At 45.7% G+C, this 17,140-nt stretch overlaps 7 non-coding genes across 7 annotated transcripts; all 7 read left to right on the top strand.

Moving 5' to 3' along the window:
• The first annotated feature begins 1,691 nt into the window (after nt 1-1,691).
• Nucleotides 1,692-1,882, top strand: LOC130331283 (U2 spliceosomal RNA). The gene has a single exon (XR_008874219.1). It is a non-coding gene; the product is annotated as a U2 spliceosomal RNA (small nuclear RNA).
• A 2,080-nt stretch (nt 1,883-3,962) lies between these two features.
• Nucleotides 3,963-4,153, top strand: LOC130331329 (U2 spliceosomal RNA). The gene has a single exon (XR_008874251.1). It is a non-coding gene; the product is annotated as a U2 spliceosomal RNA (small nuclear RNA).
• Nucleotides 4,154-6,247: 2,094 nt separating this feature from the next.
• Nucleotides 6,248-6,438, top strand: LOC130331328 (U2 spliceosomal RNA). The gene has a single exon (XR_008874250.1). It is a non-coding gene; the product is annotated as a U2 spliceosomal RNA (small nuclear RNA).
• Nucleotides 6,439-8,520: 2,082 nt separating this feature from the next.
• LOC130331327 (U2 spliceosomal RNA) lies at nt 8,521-8,711 on the top strand. The gene has a single exon (XR_008874249.1). It is a non-coding gene; the product is annotated as a U2 spliceosomal RNA (small nuclear RNA).
• Nucleotides 8,712-10,797: 2,086 nt separating this feature from the next.
• Nucleotides 10,798-10,988, top strand: LOC130331325 (U2 spliceosomal RNA). The gene has a single exon (XR_008874247.1). It is a non-coding gene; the product is annotated as a U2 spliceosomal RNA (small nuclear RNA).
• Nucleotides 10,989-13,074: 2,086 nt separating this feature from the next.
• LOC130331324 (U2 spliceosomal RNA) lies at nt 13,075-13,265 on the top strand. The gene has a single exon (XR_008874246.1). It is a non-coding gene; the product is annotated as a U2 spliceosomal RNA (small nuclear RNA).
• A 2,093-nt stretch (nt 13,266-15,358) lies between these two features.
• Nucleotides 15,359-15,549, top strand: LOC130331288 (U2 spliceosomal RNA). The gene has a single exon (XR_008874224.1). It is a non-coding gene; the product is annotated as a U2 spliceosomal RNA (small nuclear RNA).
• The last annotated feature ends 1,591 nt before the right edge of the window (nt 15,550-17,140 follow it).

Raw genomic sequence — 17,140 nt, 5'->3', positions numbered from 1 at the left:
CCCTGGTTGAACTTGATGGACATATGTCTTTTTTCGACCGTACTAACTATGTAACTATGTAACATAACATGGGGGGGGGGGTCTCCTGGCTGTTCACACAGGTGTGTCATTGCTGTACATTGACCATGCATTGCTTCTGTGGTATTGCAAAGGCAAAGACAAATGCTTCCAGCCATCCATTGCACTAATGGATTGGTCATCAGCTGGCTGTCTATGTCCCGCATCAATATAGACCAAAGTACAGAGGGTTAGGCTATGCTATTGTGCACCTACCTGATGCATCAGAAGGTGCGAGGCCCTTGCTAAATTCTGTGCACAGACTTTGAGATCTATACTTTAGACTGTATCTAAACCTGCTCCAACATGGACTGACATTCTGGCCTACTTTCAGCCGATGCGACTTGTCTGTCGCTGAACAGTCGCTTTTTATGTATTCAGCACCTATGTATAATGTTGTAAAAATGCTCTAGAAGCTAAAGTCGCAGAAATGTCACACATATTTGGCCTGCAACTTTCTGTGCGACAAATTCAGACAGGAAAAATCAGTATAAATCCTTAGAAAATTATCCCCCAGTGTCTCCATCTGCTGGCGGTATTGAATAAGCATTGCTGCACTGATGGGGTATGCATTAGACGAAAAAAAAGAAGAAAAAGAAGAATAATACGCCCAGAAAAGAGGCGAAAAGGAGAAAAACGTAAAAAAACGTGAAAAAAAAGTAAGAGGAAGAGAAGGGAAAAAAAGGTGGAAATGGGTTTAAAAGTGATTTCGGCGGAGAAATATATATATATATATATATATATATATATATATATATATACGCGCACACACACACATATATATAAACGTATTCTCCGTTGAGATATTGCAGCCGCTGCTGTGTCCAGGCCCAGGAGCCTTAGCACTGTGCTGTGATGTCACTCAATACCACTGACATCACTAGGTGTAAACAACATCTCTCCTTTGCTGTGTATGTGACTATGGAGCTGTTTGGTGATGTCGTCTATTATGGCCTTCATAGAAGCAACAGGAGATTGTTGCATCCATCTAGAACCCTCAGAACTACAGTGCTATGATGTCACTCACTTCCACAGGCCTTGCAGAGTGTAAACAACAACAACCCAGCTTTGTTGTGTATGTAACCATAGGGATTTGTGATGTCACCTAGAACCTTCACAGCAGCGACAGCTTTATGAGGAGCATCAGCACTGCTCTGCCTGAGCAGAACCATCACCGCCATAGGTTGTCAAATAACCCGGGTTTAACCCACACAGGTAAGTCCAATGGGGTGCAGGCATGTCCTCTATGCTTACAGCTTCCCGTGGGTGTTGGTTTGATACCGTTTGGGGACAGCCAAGGAGGCATCTGCAGGCAACAAAGGTAGGTGTGTGCTTGTGTGTGTGTTTCCTATGCAGATCCTAAGCCCAGTGTCACATGCAAGTAGGAGGAGTAAGAAGGGTTCCTGGCAAATCCGGGTTATGGATTGCATTTAAAAAGGCCCCGTGGGAGTGCAATGGGCCCCTGTCTTGCTGCTTAGCAATAATGGTATGGGTTTAGGTTCTGCTGTGTGTACTGGTGGTTGACTGCCCCCCAGCCCAGAGTGTGCATGGAAAATTGTCTGGCAGCCTCCCTGACAGCAAGCAGTGATAGTGCCCATGAAGGGGACCTTGTTGGGCCCGCCCCTTTCACGGTTATCGCTTCTCGGCCTTTTGGCTAAGATCAAGTGTAGTATCTGTTCTTATCAGTTTAATATCTGATACGTCCCCTATCTGGGGACCATATATTAAATGGATTTTTGAGAACGGGGGCCGATTTCGAAGCTTGCTTCCGTCGTCCTATGCATTGACCCGATATGGCAGTATCTTCGGGTACAGTGCACCACCCCCTTACAGGGTTAAAAAGAAAGATTCCTACTTTCATTGCTACCTGCTTGCTGGCTAGCCAGCTAGCCAGCCCTGTGGGCCTTGCTGCTGCTGCAGCCAAAAAACAAAAGGTGGTGCTGCTGCTGCTGCTTCTGCTGCTTCTGCTTGTGTCTGGCCGCTGTTGGAGCGTCCAGGCACAGGACTTCTGCTGCTGCTGACTAAATGGCCTCCTTAATTGGATCATTTGAGTAGCCAGCACACCTGTGCAGGTAGGGCATGACATGATAGGCAGCTGCCTTGATAGCGGGTGGGTGCTGAATGTTCCTAATTGACAAAATAAGATTAATGCTTATGAAGAAATATAAAATCTCATCCCTTCCCCAATATCGCGCCACACCCCTACCCCTTAATTCCCTGGTTGAACTTGATGGACATATGTCTTTTTTCGACCGTACTAACTATGTAACTATGTAACATAACATGGGGGGGGGGTCTCCTGGCTGTTCACACAGGTGTGTCATTGCTGTACATTGACCATGCATTGCTTCTGTGGTATTGCAAAGGCAAAGACAAATGCTTCCAGCCATCCATTGCACTAATGGATTGGTCATCAGCTGGCTGTCTATGTCCCGCATCAATATAGACCAAAGTACAGAGGGTTAGGCTATGCTATTGTGCACCTACCTGATGCATCAGAAGGTGCGAGGCCCTTGCTAAATTCTGTGCACAGACTTTGAGATCTATACTTTAGACTGTATCTAAACCTGCTCCAACATGGACTGACATTCTGGCCTACTTTCAGCCGATGCGACTTGTCTGTCGCTGAACAGTCGCTTTTTATGTATTCAGCACCTATGTATAATGTTGTAAAAATGCTCTAGAAGCTAAAGTCGCAGAAATGTCACACATATTTGGCCTGCAACTTTCTGTGCGACAAATTCAGACAGGAAAAATCAGTATAAATCCTTAGAAAATTATCCCCCAGTGTCTCCATCTGCTGGCGGTATTGAATAAGCATTGCTGCACTGATGGGGTATGCATTAGACGAAAAAAAAGAAGAAAAAGAAGAATAATACGCCCAGAAAAGAGGCGAAAAGGAGAAAAACGTAAAAAAACGTGAAAAAAAAGTAAGAGGAAGAGAAGGGAAAAAAAGGTGGAAATGGGTTTAAAAGTGATTTCGGCGGAGAAATATATATATATATATATATATATATATATATATATATATACGCGCACACACACACATATATATAAACGTATTCTCCGTTGAGATATTGCAGCCGCTGCTGTGTCCAGGCCCAGGAGCCTTAGCACTGTGCTGTGATGTCACTCAATACCACTGACATCACTAGGTGTAAACAACATCTCTCCTTTGCTGTGTATGTGACTATGGAGCTGTTTGGTGATGTCGTCTATTATGGCCTTCATAGAAGCAACAGGAGATTGTTGCATCCATCTAGAACCCTCAGAACTACAGTGCTATGATGTCACTCACTTCCACAGGCCTTGCAGAGTGTAAACAACAACAACCCAGCTTTGTTGTGTATGTAACCATAGGGATTTGTGATGTCACCTAGAACCTTCACAGCAGCGACAGCTTTATGAGGAGCATCAGCACTGCTCTGCCTGAGCAGAACCATCACCGCCATAGGTTGTCAAATAACCCGGGTTTAACCCACACAGGTAAGTCCAATGGGGTGCAGGCATGTCCTCTATGCTTACAGCTTCCCGTGGGTGTTGGTTTGATACCGTTTGGGGACAGCCAAGGAGGCATCTGCAGGCAACAAAGGTAGGTGTGTGCTTGTGTGTGTGTTTCCTATGCAGATCCTAAGCCCAGTGTCACATGCAAGTAGGAGGAGTAAGAAGGGTTCCTGGCAAATCCGGGTTATGGATTGCATTTAAAAAGGCCCCGTGGGAGTGCAATGGGCCCCTGTCTTGCTGCTTAGCAATAATGGTATGGGTTTAGGTTCTGCTGTGTGTACTGGTGGTTGACTGCCCCCCAGCCCAGAGTGTGCATGGAAAATTGTCTGGCAGCCTCCCTGACAGCAAGCAGTGATAGTGCCCATGAAGGGGACCTTGTTGGGCCCGCCCCTTTCACGGTTATCGCTTCTCGGCCTTTTGGCTAAGATCAAGTGTAGTATCTGTTCTTATCAGTTTAATATCTGATACGTCCCCTATCTGGGGACCATATATTAAATGGATTTTTGAGAACGGGGGCCGATTTCGAAGCTTGCTTCCGTCGCCCTATGCATTGACCCGATATGGCAGTATCTTCGGGTACAGTGCACCACCCCCTTACAGGGTTAAAAAGAAAGATTCCTACTTTCATTGCTACCTGCTTGCTGGCTAGCCAGCTAGCCAGCCCTGTGGGCCTTGCTGCTGCTGCAGCCAAAAAACAAAAGGTGGTGCTGCTGCTGCTGCTGCTGCTTCTGCTGCTTCTGCTTGTGTCTGGCCGCTGTTGGAGCGTCCAGGCACAGGACTTCTGCTGCTGCTGACTAAATGGCCTCCTTAATTGGATCATTTGAGTAGCCAGCACACCTGTGCAGGTAGGGCATGACATGATAGGCAGCTGCCTTGATAGCGGGTGGGTGCTGAATGTTCCTAATTGACAAAATAAGATTAATGCTTATGAAGAAATATAAAATCTCATCCCTTCCCCAATATCGCGCCACACCCCTACCCCTTAATTCCCTGGTTGAACTTGATGGACATATGTCTTTTTTCGACCGTACTAACTATGTAACTATGTAACATAACATGGGGGGGGGGTCTCCTGGCTGTTCACACAGGTGTGTCATTGCTGTACATTGACCATGCATTGCTTCTGTGGTATTGCAAAGGCAAAGACAAATGCTTCCAGCCATCCATTGCACTAATGGATTGGTCATCAGCTGGCTGTCTATGTCCCGCATCAATATAGACCAAAGTACAGAGGGTTAGGCTATGCTATTGTGCACCTACCTGATGCATCAGAAGGTGCGAGGCCCTTGCTAAATTCTGTGCACAGACTTTGAGATCTATACTTTAGACTGTATCTAAACCTGCTCCAACATGGACTGACATTCTGGCCTACTTTCAGCCGATGCGACTTGTCTGTCGCTGAACAGTCGCTTTTTATGTATTCAGCACCTATGTATAATGTTGTAAAAATGCTCTAGAAGCTAAAGTCGCAGAAATGTCACACATATTTGGCCTGCAACTTTCTGTGCGACAAATTCAGACAGGAAAAATCAGTATAAATCCTTAGAAAATTATCCCCCAGTGTCTCCATCTGCTGGCGGTATTGAATAAGCATTGCTGCACTGATGGGGTATGCATTAGACGAAAAAAAAGAAGAAAAAGAAGAATAATACGCCCAGAAAAGAGGCGAAAAGGAGAAAAACGTAAAAAAACGTGAAAAAAAAGTAAGAGGAAGAGAAGGGAAAAAAAGGTGGAAATGGGTTTAAAAGTGATTTCGGCGGAGAAATATATATATATATATATATATATATATATATATATATATATATATATACGCGCACACACACACATATATATAAACGTATTCTCCGTTGAGATATTGCAGCCGCTGCTGTGTCCAGGCCCAGGAGCCTTAGCACTGTGCTGTGATGTCACTCAATACCACTGACATCACTAGGTGTAAACAACATCTCTCCTTTGCTGTGTATGTGACTATGGAGCTGTTTGGTGATGTCGTCTATTATGGCCTTCATAGAAGCAACAGGAGATTGTTGCATCCATCTAGAACCCTCAGAACTACAGTGCTATGATGTCACTCACTTCCACAGGCCTTGCAGAGTGTAAACAACAACAACCCAGCTTTGTTGTGTATGTAACCATAGGGATTTGTGATGTCACCTAGAACCTTCACAGCAGCGACAGCTTTATGAGGAGCATCAGCACTGCTCTGCCTGAGCAGAACCATCACCGCCATAGGTTGTCAAATAACCCGGGTTTAACCCACACAGGTAAGTCCAATGGGGTGCAGGCATGTCCTCTATGCTTACAGCTTCCCGTGGGTGTTGGTTTGATACCGTTTGGGGACAGCCAAGGAGGCATCTGCAGGCAACAAAGGTAGGTGTGTGCTTGTGTGTGTGTTTCCTATGCAGATCCTAAGCCCAGTGTCACATGCAAGTAGGAGGAGTAAGAAGGGTTCCTGGCAAATCCGGGTTATGGATTGCATTTAAAAAGGCCCCGTGGGAGTGCAATGGGCCCCTGTCTTGCTGCTTAGCAATAATGGTATGGGTTTAGGTTCTGCTGTGTGTACTGGTGGTTGACTGCCCCCCAGCCCAGAGTGTGCATGGAAAATTGTCTGGCAGCCTCCCTGACAGCAAGCAGTGATAGTGCCCATGAAGGGGACCTTGTTGGGCCCGCCCCTTTCACGGTTATCGCTTCTCGGCCTTTTGGCTAAGATCAAGTGTAGTATCTGTTCTTATCAGTTTAATATCTGATACGTCCCCTATCTGGGGACCATATATTAAATGGATTTTTGAGAACGGGGGCCGATTTCGAAGCTTGCTTCCGTCGCCCTATGCATTGACCCGATATGGCAGTATCTTCGGGTACAGTGCACCACCCCCTTACAGGGTTAAAAAGAAAGATTCCTACTTTCATTGCTACCTGCTTGCTGGCTAGCCAGCTAGCCAGCCCTGTGGGCCTTGCTGCTGCTGCAGCCAAAAAACAAAAGGTGGTGCTGCTGCTGCTGCTTCTGCTGCTTCTGCTTGTGTCTGGCCGCTGTTGGAGCGTCCAGGCACAGGACTTCTGCTGCTGCTGACTAAATGGCCTCCTTAATTGGATCATTTGAGTAGCCAGCACACCTGTGCAGGTAGGGCATGACATGATAGGCAGCTGCCTTGATAGCGGGTGGGTGCTGAATGTTCCTAATTGACAAAATAAGATTAATGCTTATGAAGAAATATAAAATCTCATCCCTTCCCCAATATCGCGCCACACCCCTACCCCTTAATTCCCTGGTTGAACTTGATGGACATATGTCTTTTTTCGACCGTACTAACTATGTAACTATGTAACATAACATGGGGGGGGGGTCTCCTGGCTGTTCACACAGGTGTGTCATTGCTGTACATTGACCATGCATTGCTTCTGTGGTATTGCAAAGGCAAAGACAAATGCTTCCAGCCATCCATTGCACTAATGGATTGGTCATCAGCTGGCTGTCTATGTCCCGCATCAATATAGACCAAAGTACAGAGGGTTAGGCTATGCTATTGTGCACCTACCTGATGCATCAGAAGGTGCGAGGCCCTTGCTAAATTCTGTGCACAGACTTTGAGATCTATACTTTAGACTGTATCTAAACCTGCTCCAACATGGACTGACATTCTGGCCTACTTTCAGCCGATGCGACTTGTCTGTCGCTGAACAGTCGCTTTTTATGTATTCAGCACCTATGTATAATGTTGTAAAAATGCTCTAGAAGCTAAAGTCGCAGAAATGTCACACATATTTGGCCTGCAACTTTCTGTGCGACAAATTCAGACAGGAAAAATCAGTATAAATCCTTAGAAAATTATCCCCCAGTGTCTCCATCTGCTGGCGGTATTGAATAAGCATTGCTGCACTGATGGGGTATGCATTAGACGAAAAAAAAGAAGAAAAAGAAGAATAATACGCCCAGAAAAGAGGCGAAAAGGAGAAAAACGTAAAAAAACGTGAAAAAAAAGTAAGAGGAAGAGAAGGGAAAAAAAGGTGGAAATGGGTTTAAAAGTGATTTCGGCGGAGAAATATATATATATATATATATATATATATATATATATATATATACGCGCACACACACACATATATATAAACGTATTCTCCGTTGAGATATTGCAGCCGCTGCTGTGTCCAGGCCCAGGAGCCTTAGCACTGTGCTGTGATGTCACTCAATACCACTGACATCACTAGGTGTAAACAACATCTCTCCTTTGCTGTGTATGTGACTATGGAGCTGTTTGGTGATGTCGTCTATTATGGCCTTCATAGAAGCAACAGGAGATTGTTGCATCCATCTAGAACCCTCAGAACTACAGTGCTATGATGTCACTCACTTCCACAGGCCTTGCAGAGTGTAAACAACAACAATCCAGCTTTGTTGTGTATGTAACCATAGGGATTTGTGATGTCACCTAGAACCTTCACAGCAGCGACAGCTTTATGAGGAGCATCAGCACTGCTCTGCCTGAGCAGAACCATCACCGCCATAGGTTGTCAAATAACCCGGGTTTAACCCACACAGGTAAGTCCAATGGGGTGCAGGCATGTCCTCTATGCTTACAGCTTCCCGTGGGTGTTGGTTTGATACCGTTTGGGGACAGCCAAGGAGGCATCTGCAGGCAACAAAGGTAGGTGTGTGCTTGTGTGTGTGTTTCCTATGCAGATCCTAAGCCCAGTGTCACATGCAAGTAGGAGGAGTAAGAAGGGTTCCTGGCAAATCCGGGTTATGGATTGCATTTAAAAAGGCCCCGTGGGAGTGCAATGGGCCCCTGTCTTGCTGCTTAGCAATAATGGTATGGGTTTAGGTTCTGCTGTGTGTACTGGTGGTTGACTGCCCCCCAGCCCAGAGTGTGCATGGAAAATTGTCTGGCAGCCTCCCTGACAGCAAGCAGTGATAGTGCCCATGAAGGGGACCTTGTTGGGCCCGCCCCTTTCACGGTTATCGCTTCTCGGCCTTTTGGCTAAGATCAAGTGTAGTATCTGTTCTTATCAGTTTAATATCTGATACGTCCCCTATCTGGGGACCATATATTAAATGGATTTTTGAGAACGGGGGCCGATTTCGAAGCTTGCTTCCGTCGCCCTATGCATTGACCCGATATGGCAGTATCTTCGGGTACAGTGCACCACCCCCTTACAGGGTTAAAAAGAAAGATTCCTACTTTCATTGCTACCTGCTTGCTGGCTAGCCAGCTAGCCAGCCCTGTGGGCCTTGCTGCTGCTGCAGCCAAAAAACAAAAGGTGGTGCTGCTGCTGCTGCTTCTGCTGCTTCTGCTTGTGTCTGGCCGCTGTTGGAGCGTCCAGGCACAGGACTTCTGCTGCTGCTGACTAAATGGCCTCCTTAATTGGATCATTTGAGTAGCCAGCACACCTGTGCAGGTAGGGCATGACATGATAGGCAGCTGCCTTGATAGCGGGTGGGTGCTGAATGTTCCTAATTGACAAAATAAGATTAATGCTTATGAAGAAATATAAAATCTCATCCCTTCCCCAATATCGCGCCACACCCCTACCCCTTAATTCCCTGGTTGAACTTGATGGACATATGTCTTTTTTCGACCGTACTAACTATGTAACTATGTAACATAACATGGGGGGGGGGTCTCCTGGCTGTTCACACAGGTGTGTCATTGCTGTACATTGACCATGCATTGCTTCTGTGGTATTGCAAAGGCAAAGACAAATGCTTCCAGCCATCCATTGCACTAATGGATTGGTCATCAGCTGGCTGTCTATGTCCCGCATCAATATAGACCAAAGTACAGAGGGTTAGGCTATGCTATTGTGCACCTACCTGATGCATCAGAAGGTGCGAGGCCCTTGCTAAATTCTGTGCACAGACTTTGAGATCTATACTTTAGACTGTATCTAAACCTGCTCCAACATGGACTGACATTCTGGCCTACTTTCAGCCGATGCGACTTGTCTGTCGCTGAACAGTCGCTTTTTATGTATTCAGCACCTATGTATAATGTTGTAAAAATGCTCTAGAAGCTAAAGTCGCAGAAATGTCACACATATTTGGCCTGCAACTTTCTGTGCGACAAATTCAGACAGGAAAAATCAGTATAAATCCTTAGAAAATTATCCCCCAGTGTCTCCATCTGCTGGCGGTATTGAATAAGCATTGCTGCACTGATGGGGTATGCATTAGACGAAAAAAAAGAAGAAAAAGAAGAATAATACGCCCAGAAAAGAGGCGAAAAGGAGAAAAACGTAAAAAAACGTGAAAAAAAAGTAAGAGGAAGAGAAGGGAAAAAAAGGTGGAAATGGGTTTAAAAGTGATTTCGGCGGAGAAATATATATATATATATATATATATATATATATATATATATATATATACGCGCACACACACACATATATATAAACGTATTCTCCGTTGAGATATTGCAGCCGCTGCTGTGTCCAGGCCCAGGAGCCTTAGCACTGTGCTGTGATGTCACTCAATACCACTGACATCACTAGGTGTAAACAACATCTCTCCTTTGCTGTGTATGTGACTATGGAGCTGTTTGGTGATGTCGTCTATTATGGCCTTCATAGAAGCAACAGGAGATTGTTGCATCCATCTAGAACCCTCAGAACTACAGTGCTATGATGTCACTCACTTCCACAGGCCTTGCAGAGTGTAAACAACAACAACCCAGCTTTGTTGTGTATGTAACCATAGGGATTTGTGATGTCACCTAGAACCTTCACAGCAGCGACAGCTTTATGAGGAGCATCAGCACTGCTCTGCCTGAGCAGAACCATCACCGCCATAGGTTGTCAAATAACCCGGGTTTAACCCACACAGGTAAGTCCAATGGGGTGCAGGCATGTCCTCTATGCTTACAGCTTCCCGTGGGTGTTGGTTTGATACCGTTTGGGGACAGCCAAGGAGGCATCTGCAGGCAACAAAGGTAGGTGTGTGCTTGTGTGTGTGTTTCCTATGCAGATCCTAAGCCCAGTGTCACATGCAAGTAGGAGGAGTAAGAAGGGTTCCTGGCAAATCCGGGTTATGGATTGCATTTAAAAAGGCCCCGTGGGAGTGCAATGGGCCCCTGTCTTGCTGCTTAGCAATAATGGTATGGGTTTAGGTTCTGCTGTGTGTACTGGTGGTTGACTGCCCCCCAGCCCAGAGTGTGCATGGAAAATTGTCTGGCAGCCTCCCTGACAGCAAGCAGTGATAGTGCCCATGAAGGGGACCTTGTTGGGCCCGCCCCTTTCACGGTTATCGCTTCTCGGCCTTTTGGCTAAGATCAAGTGTAGTATCTGTTCTTATCAGTTTAATATCTGATACGTCCCCTATCTGGGGACCATATATTAAATGGATTTTTGAGAACGGGGGCCGATTTCGAAGCTTGCTTCCGTCGCCCTATGCATTGACCCGATATGGCAGTATCTTCGGGTACAGTGCACCACCCCCTTACAGGGTTAAAAAGAAAGATTCCTACTTTCATTGCTACCTGCTTGCTGGCTAGCCAGCTAGCCAGCCCTGTGGGCCTTGCTGCTGCTGCAGCCAAAAAACAAAAGGTGGTGCTGCTGCTGCTGCTTCTGCTGCTTCTGCTTGTGTCTGGCCGCTGTTGGAGCGTCCAGGCACAGGACTTCTGCTGCTGCTGACTAAATGGCCTCCTTAATTGGATCATTTGAGTAGCCAGCACACCTGTGCAGGTAGGGCATGACATGATAGGCAGCTGCCTTGATAGCGGGTGGGTGCTGAATGTTCCTAATTGACAAAATAAGATTAATGCTTATGAAGAAATATAAAATCTCATCCCTTCCCCAATATCGCGCCACACCCCTACCCCTTAATTCCCTGGTTGAACTTGATGGACATATGTCTTTTTTCGACCGTACTAACTATGTAACTATGTAACATAACATGGGGGGGGGGTCTCCTGGCTGTTCACACAGGTGTGTCATTGCTGTACATTGACCATGCATTGCTTCTGTGGTATTGCAAAGGCAAAGACAAATGCTTCCAGCCATCCATTGCACTAATGGATTGGTCATCAGCTGGCTGTCTATGTCCCGCATCAATATAGACCAAAGTACAGAGGGTTAGGCTATGCTATTGTGCACCTACCTGATGCATCAGAAGGTGCGAGGCCCTTGCTAAATTCTGTGCACAGACTTTGAGATCTATACTTTAGACTGTATCTAAACCTGCTCCAACATGGACTGACATTCTGGCCTACTTTCAGCCGATGCGACTTGTCTGTCGCTGAACAGTCGCTTTTTATGTATTCAGCACCTATGTATAATGTTGTAAAAATGCTCTAGAAGCTAAAGTCGCAGAAATGTCACACATATTTGGCCTGCAACTTTCTGTGCGACAAATTCAGACAGGAAAAATCAGTATAAATCCTTAGAAAATTATCCCCCAGTGTCTCCATCTGCTGGCGGTATTGAATAAGCATTGCTGCACTGATGGGGTATGCATTAGACGAAAAAAAAGAAGAAAAAGAAGAATAATACGCCCAGAAAAGAGGCGAAAAGGAGAAAAACGTAAAAAAACGTGAAAAAAAAGTAAGAGGAAGAGAAGGGAAAAAAAGGTGGAAATGGGTTTAAAAGTGATTTCGGCGGAGAAATATATATATATATATATATATATATATATATATATATATATATATACGCGCACACACACACATATATATAAACGTATTCTCCGTTGAGATATTGCAGCCGCTGCTGTGTCCAGGCCCAGGAGCCTTAGCACTGTGCTGTGATGTCACTCAATACCACTGACATCACTAGGTGTAAACAACATCTCTCCTTTGCTGTGTATGTGACTATGGAGCTGTTTGGTGATGTCGTCTATTATGGCCTTCATAGAAGCAACAGGAGATTGTTGCATCCATCTAGAACCCTCAGAACTACAGTGCTATGATGTCACTCACTTCCACAGGCCTTGCAGAGTGTAAACAACAACAACCCAGCTTTGTTGTGTATGTAACCATAGGGATTTGTGATGTCACCTAGAACCTTCACAGCAGCGACAGCTTTATGAGGAGCATCAGCACTGCTCTGCCTGAGCAGAACCATCACCGCCATAGGTTGTCAAATAACCCGGGTTTAACCCACACAGGTAAGTCCAATGGGGTGCAGGCATGTCCTCTATGCTTACAGCTTCCCGTGGGTGTTGGTTTGATACCGTTTGGGGACAGCCAAGGAGGCATCTGCAGGCAACAAAGGTAGGTGTGTGCTTGTGTGTGTGTTTCCTATGCAGATCCTAAGCCCAGTGTCACATGCAAGTAGGAGGAGTAAGAAGGGTTCCTGGCAAATCCGGGTTATGGATTGCATTTAAAAAGGCCCCGTGGGAGTGCAATGGGCCCCTGTCTTGCTGCTTAGCAATAATGGTATGGGTTTAGGTTCTGCTGTGTGTACTGGTGGTTGACTGCCCCCCAGCCCAGAGTGTGCATGGAAAATTGTCTGGCAGCCTCCCTGACAGCAAGCAGTGATAGTGCCCATGAAGGGGACCTTGTTGGGCCCGCCCCTTTCACGGTTATCGCTTCTCGGCCTTTTGGCTAAGATCAAGTGTAGTATCTGTTCTTATCAGTTTAATATCTGATACGTCCCCTATCTGGGGACCATATATTAAATGGATTTTTGAGAACGGGGGCCGATTTCGAAGCTTGCTTCCGTCGCCCTATGCATTGACCCGATATGGCAGTATCTTCGGGTACAGTGCACCACCCCCTTACAGGGTTAAAAAGAAAGATTCCTACTTTCATTGCTACCTGCTTGCTGGCTAGCCAGCTAGCCAGCCCTGTGGGCCTTGCTGCTGCTGCAGCCAAAAAACAAAAGGTGGTGCTGCTGCTGCTGCTTCTGCTGCTTCTGCTGCTTCTGCTTGTGTCTGGCCGCTGTTGGAGCGTCCAGGCACAGGACTTCTGCTGCTGCTGACTAAATGGCCTCCTTAATTGGATCATTTGAGTAGCCAGCACACCTGTGCAGGTAGGGCATGACATGATAGGCAGCTGCCTTGATAGCGGGTGGGTGCTGAATGTTCCTAATTGACAAAATAAGATTAATGCTTATGAAGAAATATAAAATCTCATCCCTTCCCCAATATCGCGCCACACCCCTACCCCTTAATTCCCTGGTTGAACTTGATGGACATATGTCTTTTTTCGACCGTACTAACTATGTAACTATGTAACATAACATGGGGGGGGGGTCTCCTGGCTGTTCACACAGGTGTGTCATTGCTGTACATTGACCATGCATTGCTTCTGTGGTATTGCAAAGGCAAAGACAAATGCTTCCAGCCATCCATTGCACTAATGGATTGGTCATCAGCTGGCTGTCTATGTCCCGCATCAATATAGACCAAAGTACAGAGGGTTAGGCTATGCTATTGTGCACCTACCTGATGCATCAGAAGGTGCGAGGCCCTTGCTAAATTCTGTGCACAGACTTTGAGATCTATACTTTAGACTGTATCTAAACCTGCTCCAACATGGACTGACATTCTGGCCTACTTTCAGCCGATGCGACTTGTCTGTCGCTGAACAGTCGCTTTTTATGTATTCAGCACCTATGTATAATGTTGTAAAAATGCTCTAGAAGCTAAAGTCGCAGAAATGTCACACATATTTGGCCTGCAACTTTCTGTGCGACAAATTCAGACAGGAAAAATCAGTATAAATCCTTAGAAAATTATCCCCCAGTGTCTCCATCTGCTGGCGGTATTGAATAAGCATTGCTGCACTGATGGGGTATGCATTAGACGAAAAAAAAGAAGAAAAAGAAGAATAATACGCCCAGAAAAGAGGCGAAAAGGAGAAAAACTTAAAAAAACGTGAAAAAAAAGTAAGAGGAAGAGAAGGGAAAAAAAGGTGGAAATGGGTTTAAAAGTGATTTCGGCGGAGAAATATATATATATATATATATATATATATATATATATATATATATACGCGCACACACACACATATATATAAACGTATTCTCCGTTGAGATATTGCAGCCGCTGCTGTGTCCAGGCCCAGGAGCCTTAGCACTGTGCTGTGATGTCACTCAATACCACTGACATCACTAGGTGTAAACAACATCTCTCCTTTGCTGTGTATGTGACTATGGAGCTGTTTGGTGATGTCGTCTATTATGGCCTTCATAGAAGCAACAGGAGATTGTTGCATCCATCTAGAACCCTCAGAACTACAGTGCTATGATGTCACTCACTTCCACAGGCCTTGCAGAGTGTAAACAACAACAACCCAGCTTTGTTGTGTATGTAACCATAGGGATTTGTGATGTCACCTAGAACCTTCACAGCAGCGACAGCTTTATGAGGAGCATCAGCACTGCTCTGCCTGAGCAGAACCATCACCGCCATAGGTTGTCAAATAACCCGGGTTTAACCCACACAGGTAAGTCCAATGGGGTGCAGGCATGTCCTCTATGCTTACAGCTTCCCGTGGGTGTTGGTTTGATACCGTTTGGGGACAGCCAAGGAGGCATCTGCAGGCAACAAAGGTAGGTGTGTGCTTGTGTGTGTGTTTCCTATGCAGATCCTAAGCCCAGTGTCACATGCAAGTAGGAGGAGTAAGAAGGGTTCCTGGCAAATCCGGGTTATGGATTGCATTTAAAAAGGCCCCGTGGGAGTGCAATGGGCCCCTGTCTTGCTGCTTAGCAATAATGGTATGGGTTTAGGTTCTGCTGTGTGTACTGGTGGTTGACTGCCCCCCAGCCCAGAGTGTGCATGGAAAATTGTCTGGCAGCCTCCCTGACAGCAAGCAGTGATAGTGCCCATGAAGGGGACCTTGTTGGGCCCGCCCCTTTCACGGTTATCGCTTCTCGGCCTTTTGGCTAAGATCAAGTGTAGTATCTGTTCTTATCAGTTTAATATCTGATACGTCCCCTATCTGAGGACCATATATTAAATGGATTTTTGAGAACGGGGGCCGATTTCGAAGCTTGCTTCCGTCGCCCTATGCATTGACCCGATATGGCAGTATCTTCGGGTACAGTGCACCACCCCCTTACAGGGTTAAAAAGAAAGATTCCTACTTTCATTGCTACCTGCTTGCTGGCTAGCCAGCTAGCCAGCCCTGTGGGCCTTGCTGCTGCTGCAGCCAAAAAACAAAAGGTGGTGCTGCTGCTGCTGCTTCTGCTGCTTCTGCTTGTGTCTGGCCGCTGTTGGAGCGTCCAGGCACAGGACTTCTGCTGCTGCTGACTAAATGGCCTCCTTAATTGGATCATTTGAGTAGCCAGCACACCTGTGCAGGTAGGGCATGACATGATAGGCAGCTGCCTTGATAGCGGGTGGGTGCTCAATGTTCCTAATTGACAAAATAAGATTAATGCTTATGAAGAAATATAAAATCTCATCCCTTCCCCAATATCGCGCCACACCCCTACCCCTTAATTCCCTGGTTGAACTTGATGGACATATGTCTTTTTTCGACCGTACTAACTATGTAACTATGTAACATAACATGGGGGGGGGGTCTCCTGGCTGTTCACACAGGTGTGTCATTGCTGTACATTGACCATGCATTGCTTCTGTGGTATTGCAAAGGCAAAGACAAATGCTTCCAGCCATCCATTGCACTAATGGATTGGTCATCAGCTGGCTGTCTATGTCCCGCATCAATATAGACCAAAGTACAGAGGGTTAGGCTATGCTATTGTGCACCTACCTGATGCATCAGAAGGTGCGAGGCCCTTGCTAAATTCTGTGCACAGACTTTGAGATCTATACTTTAGACTGTATCTAAACCTGCTCCAACATGGACTGACATTCTGGCCTACTTTCAGCCGATGCGACTTGTCTGTCGCTGAACAGTCGCTTTTTATGTATTCAGCACCTATGTATAATGTTGTAAAAATGCTCTAGAAGCTAAAGTCGCAGAAATGTCACACATATTTGGCCTGCAACTTTCTGTGCGACAAATTCAGACAGGAAAAATCAGTATAAATCCTTAGAAAATTATCCCCCAGTGTCTCCATCTGCTGGCGGTATTGAATAAGCATTGCTGCACTGATGGGGTATGCATTAGACGAAAAAAAAGAAGAAAAAGAAGAATAATACGCCCAGAAAAGAGGCGAAAAGGAGAAAAACGTAAAAAAACGTGAAAAAAAAGTAAGAGGAAGAGAAGGGAAAAAAAGGTGGAAATGGGTTTAAAAGTGATTTCGGCGGAGAAATATATATATATATATATATATATATATATATATATATATATATACGCGCACACACACACATATATATAAACGTATTCTCCGTTGAGATATTGCAGCCGCTGCTGTGTCCAGGCCCAGGAGCCTTAGCACTGTGCTGTGATGTCACTCAATACCACTGACATCACTAGGTGTAAACAACATCTCTCCTTTGCTGTGTATGTGACTATGGAGCTGTTTGGTGATGTCGTCTATTATGGCCTTCATAGAAGCAACAGGAGATTGTTGCATCCATCTAGAACCCTCAGAACTACAGTGCTATGATGTCACTCACTTCCACAGGCCTTGCAGAGTGTAAACAACAACAACCCAGCTTTGTTGTGTATGTAACCATAGGGATTTGTGATGTCACCTAGAACCTTCACAGCAGCGACAGCTTTATGAGGAG

The sequence above is a fragment of the Hyla sarda genome, unplaced genomic scaffold, assembly GCF_029499605.1.
Source record: "Hyla sarda isolate aHylSar1 unplaced genomic scaffold, aHylSar1.hap1 scaffold_347, whole genome shotgun sequence".
Classification (NCBI taxonomy): domain Eukaryota; kingdom Metazoa; phylum Chordata; class Amphibia; order Anura; family Hylidae; genus Hyla; species Hyla sarda.
This window is presented reverse-complemented; position numbering and strand designations above follow the sequence as displayed.